At 40.8% G+C, this 13,362-nt stretch overlaps 1 long non-coding RNA gene across 2 annotated transcripts in view; it reads left to right on the top strand.

The window, feature by feature from the left end:
* Nucleotides 1-11,354, top strand: part of LOC133411933 (uncharacterized) — a 30,252-nt gene extending 18,898 nt beyond the window's left edge. For both annotated transcript variants that reach the window (XR_009769705.1, XR_009769706.1), the window contains exon 4: nucleotides 11,060-11,354. This is a non-coding gene — a long non-coding RNA (uncharacterized LOC133411933). The remainder of the gene's footprint in view (nucleotides 1-11,059) is intronic.
* Nucleotides 11,355-13,362: the final 2,008 nt, after the last annotated feature.

The raw sequence follows: 13,362 nt of genomic DNA, 5'->3' as shown, positions 1-13,362 counted from the left end.
TTTGTTTATGTGTGCCCTGCGATTGGCTGGCAACCAGTTCAGGGTGTACCCCGCCTCCTGCCCGATGATAGCTGGGATAGGCTCCAGCACGCACGCGACCCTAGTGAGGAGAAGATAATAAGATGTTTCCTCCATGCAAGGGCATCACAGTAAGATAATAAATAATAAGCTAAGAATAAAATATCGCTTTAAAAATCTGCAACACTGTGGGGGAACTCTGTAATGATTAGTTAAAGAGTTATCACTATCACTTACAAAGTCAAAAGTTATCCCCACAACCTTCACTAAATCCCACAAAACTATTTTCTCAAAAATTACATAACCCATCATTCATTCATTCATTTTCCATACCGCTTATCCTCACTAGGCCTATCCCAGTTATTTTCGGGCAAGAGGCGGGGCACACCCTGAACTGGTCGCCAGCCAATCACAGGGCACATATAAACAAACAACCATTCGCACTCACATTCACACCTACGGGCAATTTAGCGTCTTCGATTAACCTACCATACATGTTTTTGGGATGTGGGAGAACACCCATCATATACAATATAATTAAATATTTGATGAAAGGAGAGCCACTCAGATCACAACTTTGGATTGTGTGCCAGTGAGGAGCACACCGCAGAGCTCCAATCACAAAGGCCTGCCTTCGTCATCACTGTATCTCTGCGCAGGGCTGTGTGTGTGTGTGTGTGTTTGCTTTTTTCCATCCAGATGGGCACAGCTTCAGACAAAATGGCGGACAGACTTTGCCTCTGCCAAAGATGGCGGGCGCGTCTCGCCGCTTTGATCTGTGCCTCGCTTTAGTCGCTGTCGGATGCAAATGACAGGTTAATATCATTTGCATAACCCGCCAAATTGTTACTAGTCCATGCCGATAATTGCGATGAGCACCCGGCGATGACGAGGAGGCAGGTGTTTTTTTTTGTTGTTGTTTTTTTTTTTTTTTTTTATAAACGTAATCACGGCATTTAGATTTTGTTTTAAGCCGTGTTGTTTTTATAGCTTTTCGGTTGACGTGAGATTAGAGCTGTGGCTACTGTGCCATATGGTGTGCGTGTTTACATGCAAATGATTGAGTATAGAAGATTAAGCGTTTTTCTTTTTTAATCAGATAGTGCTCTGTCATATCCATCGCCACCCACCCCACACACACACACCCCCACACAGACACGCGCATAAACACACACACAAATTAAGAGACCACGGTAAGATTAAACAATTAAAAGAAAAATAAGACGACGTAAAATCAAGGATGGAATTTGGTGTCAATGCTGCTTCCTATTCTCGTGTCTCCATTATATAGACCAGTGGTTCTCCAGTTTTTACACCAAGTACCACAAAACAAAACGTGCATTCCAAGTACCACTATCATGACCAATATTAAAATATAGTAGCATAGATGTTCATACAAAACAAGGCAAATTACGAAAAAGTAGATTAAAATAATGGTAAGCCACTGTCACACTATGTACGGTTTAACCATTAACACTATGGTTAAATAGTACACATAATTACATTCAATTAAAATGTATTGCACATAAGTTAAATGAAAATTGTATCGAAATAAATGTTTGAAAACAAACAAATGGAAAAGATTCAGTGCAAATGCATTGTACTTCAAAGTTAAATACAACTGAACTGTATTTAGCAAATGTACTGTACTCGATTTAAAAAAAAAAAAAAAAAGAGAGAAAGAAAGAAAAGCTGAGGCCACTGTAACATTATGCACAGCCTGAACATTTTATTCAGTAATTCTTCATTTACCACTAGAGGGAATCTGCGTCCCAATTTGAGAATTATCAACATATACGTTTACAGAAAATGACATAAACACTTCTCAGAAAAGATTTGTTTGTTTGTGTTTTTAATTTTTTCTGAGCTGTGTAATGCATAGGTGAAAATATTGAACAAACAGAGGTGGCTCAGACAAGCACACACATTAATTAAGAAGGGTTCCAGGCAGACAGACCGCGGTAGTCTCATTTTCATGCACATGGCTGTCTGGTTACCATGGCAGTGAACATATCGTGAGCTGGCTGATTTTGCAAGAGGGGATAGGGGCTTGTGCGTGAAAACATATAGACAGGACAGATTTCGGGGAGAAATTGTAACTCGGAAGCATTGCGGGAAGTTAAATTGCAGACTAGAAAGCCGTGAGACTGATAAGAAAATGTTAACATTTGATTGGACAATTTATATTTCCAGGCTCATTAATTCACACGACGGGGGTCGCCCCTATTTGCATTCGCCCGTCGAGGCAGCTGCTGCGTGGTACAATTTTGAGGCAAAATGGCGGTCACGCGAATCACATGTCTGGTGGCAGGAGAGAGAGAGTGGAGGGGGGGGGGTTCACATTTTGGGGGGGTGTGGTTTGAGAGAGAGAGTAGACTGGTGTGGGGGTGCGGAAGACTGAGTGGGGGGAGCTTAGTGGATAGGTTATTATTTGAGGAGGGTGGGAGGGTGTCTGGTTTTAGTAGACCATTAATGAGAGGCCAGATTGGGTGGGGGGGTCATTTGTCTGCATTTGTGAACATGCGTCTGCATCTCACTCATTTGCATAAAGTGGCAAAGGGCGTCCATATGCTGCAAGGCACCAGAGATTTTTTTTTCTTTCATCCATGCGAGAGAGGATGAAGACCCTCTAATGCCGCGTCTCAAAATAACACTCCTCTTTGGCTCACGCTGGCCGCATCACTGGGGTTTCGTCCAATGGGAAAGCGGATGAGGTGCTTTCGACCAATTGTAAATGATCAGGAAGAGGAAGGGAAAGGCTGTCACGAGTTTACCCTTCATGTGCTTAAAAATGGAGAATAATCAGGAGGGGGGAGAAAAGGATTGTGGGTAAAAGACTGACATCACAGATGAACACGATGGCTGTGTTTGGAATCATGCATGAAAGTAGCAGAATAATGAAATTGAGGTCTTATTTAAGTGACCAAACTTTTGCACACATACCAGTATACTCTCCAAATATCTTTCCTTCATTTTATATATTTTATTCCCCCATTGGATGTACATGGCGGCACGGTGAACGACTGGTTAGAGCGTCTGGCTCTCAGTTCTGAGGTCCGGGGTTCAATCCTCGACCCCGCCTGTGTGGAGTTTGGATGTTCTCCCCGTGCCTGCGTGGGTTTTCTCCGGGCACTCCGGTTTCCTCCCACATCCCAAAAACATACATGGTAGGTTAATTGAAGACTCTAAATTGCCCATAGGTGTTAATGTGAATGCGAATGGTTGTTTGTTTGTATGTGCCCTGCGATTGGCTGGCAACCAGTTCAGGGTGTACCCCGCCTCCTGCCCGATGATAGCTGGGATAGGCTTCAGCACACCCGCGACCCTAATTTTACATATTGTGTGGGTAGTTGAATGTTGCCAAGCTTAACATGTCCACGCTGTCATCGTGAAATATCAGAATTTTGGAGTATATTTCTTGAACAGTCCGCCTTTCGCCCGAAGTCTGCTGGGATAGGCTCCGGCGTCCCGCGACCCTAACCAGGATAAGCGGTGTTGAAAATGGATGGATGGATATTTGTTAAACAGTACAGCATGCTAAATGAATCAGGTTGGCAAGTGAAGGTCCACCGTGTGCTCATTAAATGCTAACACTAGATAAAAATGTCCACCCTGTCATTGTCCACCCTATCAGCGAGCTCTCATATTTAACAGCTTAACATCTACTTTATAAATTAAATATGAAGTTCAATTGACTATCGCAGATTTTTTTTTTAGGGGTGATTGCGAATACAACCTATACAATATATATATTCTTGTATTAACTGTATAATGTCAAGTGACTCTGTATTTTAATCACATAAAGCACTTTGTGAGTCCTCTCTGTGAGAAGATCTATAAAAATAAAATCGACGAACTTATAGGATATATTCATGGTAGTGTGCAGTCAATATGGCGGGAAGTCAAGTGTCAGACAGCGAGACGCAAAGAAACACAAGGCGAATCTCCATGATGTCTCGGCTAAACACTGCGGTGTTGAGGCTGAGGTAGACTGGGAATGTGCGGAGAGCGTGGGAAATCCCGCCAGAACAGAACGGAGTGGGCGAGACTCATAGCAGGTGAATGAGGACCCTAGAGTTCAAGGGTCACGGGCAGTTGAAGAGGTTGTCTGAGTCTTTGCTCGTTGTCTGGGGCCTCGCAGCATTTCTAATGAAGCGGCCGCCCCGGTTTGATAAGCAGCGCCGTCTATTGTTCGTCCGCTGTGGCTGCTCCAAGGTACGGACGAAGGAGGAGTCACATTGGCGCGTTAGACACGCACGGGTCGGATGGAGATGTGACGTCACCTAAATTTAAAGTAGGTGGTCATATCGTAAATTAGCAATGTCCGTGTTGAGCTGTATTTAAAAAACATACAAGCGCTGAAAGGGGAAATATAAAGGGCAATTGAAAAGCTGGCTGGTTCCCTTAAAGTGAGACCCTCCCTTTTAAAATGCAAAAAAAAAATTGTGAGTGCGGATGGTTGTTTGTTTGTATGTCCCCTGCGATTGGCTGGCAACCAGTTCGGGGTGTACCCCGCCTCCTGCCCGAAGATAGCCGGGATCGGCTCCAGCACTCCCGCGACCCTTGTGAGGAGAAGCGGCTCCGAAAATGGATGGATGGATGGATTTACTGTGATTCCATTCAAATGTACAGGTATTGCACATAAAAGTTAAATAAATACCTAAATAAATGTTTGAAAACAAAGTGTGTAAATGTATTGTACTTAAAAGTTAAATACAACGGAATTGTACTTAGCAATTACACTAAACTTGATTTTACACAAGTTTAAGCCACCTAACATCTAACATACATGTAACATACATGTTACATGTCATTTTACATGTAAAAAAACATTATGCACAGTTTTCAGTGATTCTTGCGTACTACTATGGTATTGGGAATCACTGCTTCAATATACTCTGTGAGAATTGAAATAACTGCGTGGTGTGAGATGTCATCAGACAGGATTGTGAGTTCATTCATACTTTGCCATAAGGTAATGTTGTAAATTATTCTTTTTTGTTGTTCTTGAATTTTTACAACAAATGGATATGAGGGGAAACATTTTAGCATTTGGTTTATTTGAAATGTGATATGGGCACTAGAATTTCCCAGCACCCAGGAATAGTGTCATAGTAATAGAAGACTTGGGTAACTTCACATATTTGCCGTTCAAGTTCTCATAAAGTCTTTGGTTTGGTACAGTAGGGTTGCTACTTTAACCAAAAAAGTCACAGGGTGTTAAGTCAGGGACCTTTGACCGACCATTTGTACGGACAACCACGACCCATCCATATCCTGGGGGAAGTGTGAATTCAGCCATTCGCAAACGACAATAGCAAAATGTGGATAGAAGTCAAATCTTAAACATTCTCCCAAGCACTGATAAGTGGCCCGATTTCATCTTTTGGCATTCATGGTATGGCAAAGAATGAATTGACCCACAATCCTGTCCAAAGCAATACCACTCCGCAAAGTTAGTTAAATTCTCATCCATTAAAAAAAGCACACAAAATATACACTATACCTACAGTGAACCATTGTGGTGGCAGCATCATGATTTGGGGCTGTTTTGTGTGCAGTGTTGTACCTGAATGAGTTCCAAAAGTCATTTCAATGAATAAATTAAAAGCAGCCTAGACTGGACATCTTCACAGAGAGGAAGTATAACATTCATTTTGTCACTGGCTGTTCAATGTCACTGTGCCTGTACATACATTACATGTATACATATGTACTTTTGTTAAAACAAAAACAAAAAGTCAGTAAGAAATGAATGTATGAAGTACATAATGGTGTAAAGTGAGCATAAAAAGTGACATATTGTCCAAGTCAAGTCGAATGTTTATAATGGAGCTGTTATGTTATGCTCTATAACAGTGCGTCCAGTAAAGTTGGACACACGTCCTTCATTCACGTCGAGCGAGCGGTGGATGCTAAAGGAAGGAAGGAAGTGAGTGAATGGATGAAGACGCGCAAGGCTCTACCTCTGTACTCTCTTTATGCTTGTGGCTGCAGGCTTCATTAGCTCGACAGAAAGGGACAGCTCCGTCAATAGAACCATAGACCGGTCTCACTGGCACAGGCTCGGGCCCAGTGGGGTGTGTGCCTGCGTGTGTGTGTGTCTGCGTGTTTGTCTGCATATTTCCCCGACCATTCGCACACCACGGGGTCTCATTGTTTCTCACTCATGCCTAAAGGAGGCTCGGCATTGACACTTTTTTTTTTTTTTTTTTTTTAAGGCTCACATCGTTCTTTGTCCCTCATTCTCTCATTTTCCCTCGCAGGCTTTCCATTATTCGCCATTTCACCATTTTCCTCTTTGTGTTCTACTTTCGGGATGTAAGGTTCCTCTCTGGCTAAGATCATTTACAAAACCGCACTTTCCGGACTGCACAGCATTCTCACGTCCCCATTAGCTCTTTATATTCCCGTGGTGCACCTTTATTTTAATGATGCGTGTAACAACTCCACATTATTGTTAAAATAAATAATAAAAGTCATAATAACGTTCACCTATGAATCCGGCCTATCCACTAGCCACTTCATTAGGTACAGTGTAAAACTGAACAATATATGTATTTTGGTGGTTGCAGTTTGGAGTGTACTACATCAATCTGAGAGATGTCTAATATCTCCTGGGTAAGCAAAATATTACAAAGCTCTCCGTAAAATGTAGTACAGTCCTACACCACTGCAAACCGCATATTGTTAGATCAATATCTCTCTGAGTGTGTCAATCAAAGCAAATAATTATCTCCGCCGAGAATTTTTGATATGGCCTCGGAACGCCTGATTATTGGATCACTCGATTATGCAGTTGTTCCTGATGTTGTGGCTTGTAAGTACTTGAAAATTCATCAATTCTGAAAATACACATTTATTTGCAGCCTGTAACAAAAGACACATGATATGTGGAGATATAAAAAGTCTACACACCCGTTCAAATGCCAGGTTTTTGTGATATATTTTTGGTCGAAGCCTGAGGGGCTTTGTACTTGTAACACTGACAACTTTTTCAAACTGTTCATAATTTCTTCCACCTTGTTTAAGGTTGTAGTTCCAGCTGAAGAAAAACAGCCCCAAAAATATGATGCCGCAACCGTCATGCGTCATTGAAGGTTTGGTGTTCGCCAAACATACTTCTTGGAATTATGGCCACAAGGTTCAACCTTGGTTTCATTGGAGCACAACAAAATCTCCCAAACAACGCCGGAAAATGCATCATACTGGAGGTCATATTAATAGTGGGAAAAAAAATCTCAATTATTTATCTCTGTCTTAATTTTCTATATACTGTATCTCAAGAACATGGCATTTGAAGCAGTGTGAAGACTTCTTACCTCCAATGTAACTAAATATTTTGCTAGAAATATACTAGGTGAGGCATGGGGTTTCATGGGGAGCACAGCAGCTTGAGGAAAAGAAATAAAAAGTATATTATACCTGCTTCCTTCAGTTTTGTTTAATGTTAGAAATACATTTACATATGACATTTTGGTACAAAGTTACAGTGAATTTGGAGGGGGGGGGGGTTGGGCTGAGAACATCAGCATGAGTACAACTCTTCTAATTGTCAGATACAGTGTGGTACACATATAAGTCTTTGATCATACGCAATATGATTCAACATAAATACTGACTTCAAGTTGAGTCCAGGTCCTACAGTATCTCTGGGGGTTCAAGGTTGGAGTAAAAGTAGAGTGTCAAAGGGAGAACTTTGTTTTACCCAAAGAGAAACGCAATCTTTGACTCAAATAAGGGAACACGAATGAGGAGGGAGGCTGACAGCAAAGAAAAGAACGATACTGTGGCCTGGTTTGTGGTTCCACTGGGATAGAGACACTTTTTGCCTGCAAAATGAGAGATAGTGTGAGATCTTTTAATACACGCACACACACACGCGCGCGTACACACATTGTTCCATCCGTCTCTGTGAACCAGCTCTTCTTTGTTGTAGAGGTAGCAAGAAACTTACTGTCCCACATTTCCCTCAGACATACACCACGCCTCATTTCAACCTTTGACTAAAATGTCGCAAGACTCATTTCATTAGCTTTGTTAATTGTCACTCCCAGTTGAAGTTTACTGTTAAAACTGCCACATAAAACAAAACAAAAACAATTAAATATTGTATATGTAAACACCAGAATGTTCAACCAAACCGTATAATTGTCTCTTACAAAAGTCCACTAACTTGATAATAATGTGAAACGCCATAGAGGGGCTAACGGAAATTAGAATTGATGTCATGTTAATTATAAAACTACAAACGACTTCTATTTTAACACACACGGAGCAGCAACACATACAAACAGAGTACACAGCAAACACCATATAGTCTTTGTGCAGACGACAATTACTGGAGTTTGGTTCGAGACCCTCTGTAGTTCTTTATGCATTCAATCGCACTGCATGTCTTCCAATAAACCTCAGTGGCTATGTTACAATACAACAATGAAGGTGACCTCTAAATTTGGACTTACCTGTATAGCGTAAAAACTCATCAGAAAGAATTGCTTAAAAATCCGCAATATATCAGCTGAACACGACTTAATAAAGGGTCTAGTGTCGTTGCTTAAATGTGTGTGTGTGTGTGTGTGTGTGTGTGTGTCTGTGTAAGTGGCCGCCAAACGTGTCCTGCTGGGAAGATTTCATTCCCATAGGCTGGGTGTGGTGGAGGGGGACCACGGCATTCCCTTTACATATGAACACACGCACGCTCACACACACCGCTGGCTCTATTGGTGTAGCTGTCACTCGGCCACCCATTCAGGGCTCAGTCACGGCCACTTAGAGCGCAGCAGACTCTGGGATTCAGACGAGCTGTGATCCAATGACATGTATTTATAATGAGGGGGCCGCCAAGACGTCTTTGTTGTACGCACACTATGTCGGCAAGTGTGTGTGCGTGTGTGTGTGAAGAGAATTAGCACACATCCTGAAGCCACTCTAACGCTTCCAATTGTCGTTATTTTTAACAGTAATCCAAATAATATTCATATTACCATAATAATACTGAACAAGATGAATAACAGTGTAGTAGGAGGAATATGCCAACACATTAGGTACACTTGCAACGACATCCGATATAAGAGCTGTGTCAAATATTCTGCCTTTCAAAAAAGATAATAAAGCCGAGTTTTGATTGGCACAGTCAGAGAGGCATTCATTGGAAAAATATACAAAGGGAATTTTTCTGTACGTTTGTACATACAATAAGTCAGGCTTGCAAATAGTCGATCGTGTGTGTGTGTGTGTGTGTGTGTGTGCGCCCGCGCGTGTGCATGCGCATTTCTCGCGCTCACATTATTCTTATTGTCTCCGAGCAGTTACATCATCCAGCCTTCACTTTATCTCATCACGATCTAACCTTTACGCATCTCACTCTCGCCGCCTTGTAAATTATTCTGTATAAGCTGCTTGGAGTTTGTAGTGAAGTGGAACTACACCGCGATGCACTCAGAGGGGTTTCTAATATTACACTTACCTTATTCAGCTACATGAGAGAGAGGGAATAAAATATTCAAATTGTCTCTCAGTGTGATTCAGTGCAGCTCCACAGCACTCCTAAATGCAACCACAAGAACCATTGTTAATTAACGACCTGGAGGGAGGATTTGGCCACAATAAAGACATGTACGCACGAAATACTAATTTGAGGCCACAAAATAGATATAACGTGCACACAAAATACTTACTTGTGGCCACTAAGTAGGTATACATAGGCACAAAATGACCATTTTTAGCCACAAAATAGTTATGCCATACACAAGAAAGACTCATTTGTGGCCACGAAATAGTTATAATGTGCACAGAAAATGCTATTTTGTAGCTTTAATATCATTCCCATGAACAACTTGAGCAAGCAATGACAAATTAGTATTTCATATGCATGCTATACCTACTTGGTGGCCACAAATATAATAGTATTTTGTATGCACCTTATACCTACTACGTGGCGAAACATTGGTATTTTGTGTGCATGTTATTCAGAATTAAATGTGCACAGTATTTAGTGGCCACAAATTAGTATTTCATACACATGTTACAACTACGTCATAGTCACAGATTTGTATTTCTTCAGCAGGTGTACCATATTTTGAGGCCACACATTTTTATTTAGTAATTTGTTTGCACTTTATACCTACTTCATGGCCACAAATAATTATTTTGTGCGCACATTATCCCAATTTGGTCACCACAAATAAGTATTTTGTGCACACGTTATTCCTATTTCGTTGCCACAAATCGGTATTTTGTACGCACCTTGTACTTACATCAAGGGCAGAAATACTGTACATTTTTCCACCCATGCCATGTCTGGCGCTCTGTAGGTGTACCTAATGTTATGGACGGTGAGTGTAGTTATCAAAGTTTCACTGTCTGCAAGCTGCTATCTGTGGACTACAATAGTGCATACATTAAGCATTGGTCGGGACAGCGTGGGCAGTCGAAGAGCTCTGGAGAGCCCTGAGGCCTCTCATAATTGCTCCATGTCTGAAGCATTGTATCTATCCAGGGACTGTATTCCACCATAACTACATTTCTCCTCTTCTTCACTCTCTATCGTGTGAATCTCATGAAATTTTTTGTTTTATTATACAAGGTAACGCTCAACAATAAAAAGGCTTCTTTACTAGTCGGGTCTTTCCTCGCCGTGCTGTGACGGTGCAAAAGCGGACCGTTACTGTGTCTGGGATGTGAGTGGCTGTGTCATTTCCCTCGGGTGTGATTGGGCGGCTCCCCCGTTGACTGGGAGTCCTCTCGGCACTCCACACTTGGGGGTCAAGGTTGAAAAAAAAAAGGGCTAAAAGTCAGATGTATTGCTAGTCATGATGAGGGACTCCCCACTGTAACTTAAAACTCTGCATTCAATGTATTTGTTTTTCTGGTCTTTCAGTCCAAAAGTGCTGAATCAGCGCTGTGATAGGAGACACACACACACACACAATATTCCATTTTGAAAAGTGCCCGGCAATGATGATTTTGGCTACGTATTTTTATTTCATGCTTGTGTCACTCATGTCCACTCTCTCTCTCTTTGTGTCTTTTTTTGCAGAATGTGACACCAGAAAATGAACTGAGATTGTTGTGGATCCATAACAGTGCTATCCTGTAATATAATAGAGACCACAAATGTGTATGTATTGTGAGTACATATGGAAATACACTGCAAATAATCCAGTTTTGCCATACAAAGTGTTTTTACTGGAAATAAAATTCAAAGTGTCAACATTGTATTTATTTTTTCTATTGTATTGTGACCACTATTTCTTTTTTATACACTTCTGAAGAATTGGCTTCATATAGTTTCCATTATAACATGCTGTGTTTACATCTTGTATAAATCCATGTGTATGGTCAATAAAAATCACATTGATTTGAACATGCCACAGTTTGTTTGTTCATATTTCATCACCAAAAATAAAGTGTGTTAAATAAAATTTTAAAAGGGGAGGGTAGTACACAGTATTAGAGAAATCCTTCTGAATGATTCTGGTGAGAGGAATTCACACAATTCCAAAAATTCCATGAAGTATACAGAAATATATATAGTAAATAAAAACTGACATTAAGCAGTGGTGTAAACAAGTCAATTTAATTAATTCTAATAAACAATTTTTTTTTTAAGAAACAAAAGCGGGGACAAAAATAAATATTCTGGAATCCAGAACATTTATTTATTATTTTAAATCTATTTATTTCTTTTAGAGCATCTGCCTCACAGTTCTGAGGACCGGGGTTCAATCTCTGACCCCCCCTGTGTGGAGTTTGCATGTTCTCCCCATGCCTGCGTGCGTTTTCTCCGGGCACTCCGGTTTCCTCCCACATCCCAAAAACATGCATGGTAGGTTAATTGACAAGTCTAAATTGCCCGTAGGTGTGAATGTGAGTGCAAATGGTTGTTTGTTTATATGTGCCCTGCGATTGGCTGGCAACCAGTTCAGGGTGTACCCCGCCTCCTGCCCGATGATAGCTGGGATAGGTTCCAGCCCGCCCGCGACCCTAGTGAGGAGAAGCGGCTCAGAAAATGGATGTATGGATGGATATTTATTTATTTTTGTATTATAAATAAATATGCGTACCAGTCAGGCACATGGTTAGCTCCAGCAAATTTCAAAATAGCTCTGTGAAATATTTTTCATGTAACACTGGCTAACTGAGCAAAAAAGGCTTTTCAAAGGTCTATTTTTTTCAATTATTGATTCATGGTATATATATTTTTCATTCAAATTATATAATCACTACATAATTATGTATTTAACTGCTAGCCTCTTTATTGATGAAACCGTCAAATTTAGGCCAGGAAGAGACTTCTAGAAATGAATCCTTTGCATACTAGCAAAAAGACAAAATATAGATAGATCTTATCTATCTTATCTATGTGGGCTATGTGATCAATGATATTATTTAATGGTAGAAAATGATAGGACACATTTTATGGATAAAAAAAGGTGCCTGTAGCAGCAACTTTACAAGCTTTTCCATGAAAAACAACTGGGCTAAAGCTATTCTTTTGAATAGTTTGTAATAATTTTACTGAGATTTGTTTACAATAAATAAATCTATTTTTTTTTCATTGTATGCGGGGCTCTTTAGTAACCAATAGTTCAAGGGGGGGGGGGGGGGGTGATAGAATGTGAGATACTAGAGCAATTGTGAGAGAACGAGAATAGAGTAGATCTGAATAAATGCAAATTGTGCCTGCTCCCCTCTGGCATCTTGCCAAGTATCTATAGCAACCACATCCTGTGGCACACACTCACTCCTCCATCCTGGCCTCCATATCCTAATTAGTCCCGAAAGCGCCTTTTCCCCCCACACTGGTTCTATTTTATTCCCCATTCGTTCACATAAATTGTCATTCAACGTCAAAAATCTGCATTTACCATAAACAATATACATTTTAAATTCAGATTTTTTTCCCTTATTTCTTTTTTTGGGGGGTTAAAATGACCAGTTAATCAATATATACTTTATTTTTCAACTAATACAATTTAATGTAATTTACAGGGATCCCCGTTTTCAGTGTTTTCCCAATGTCGCGCAACTGTGACGCGTTCTCGGTGAAGGTTCAAGTTCAAGCGGCGAGTCGGCACCGTGTCGAGCAAAGGCTCGAAGCACTGTGCTTGCGCTTCCATCTAGCGACCATATCTGGAACTGCACACGCTAAAAATCATTTTCAAGGTTGGAGGGCCCTCTAGTGGCTATCTTACGCAACTACAATGCAGGTCCTCGTATTTCCCAACCGTAAATGAGCCAAGGCACTTATCATCACCTTCCTAAAATAAGTCTTATTCATTCATTCATTAATCTCATGATGCTGGCCACCTCTGCTACAATCGCCTACATCCTCAGTTT

The sequence above is a fragment of the Phycodurus eques genome, chromosome 13 (assembly GCF_024500275.1).
Source record: "Phycodurus eques isolate BA_2022a chromosome 13, UOR_Pequ_1.1, whole genome shotgun sequence".
NCBI classification, from domain to species: domain Eukaryota; kingdom Metazoa; phylum Chordata; class Actinopteri; order Syngnathiformes; family Syngnathidae; genus Phycodurus; species Phycodurus eques.
This window is presented reverse-complemented; position numbering and strand designations above follow the sequence as displayed.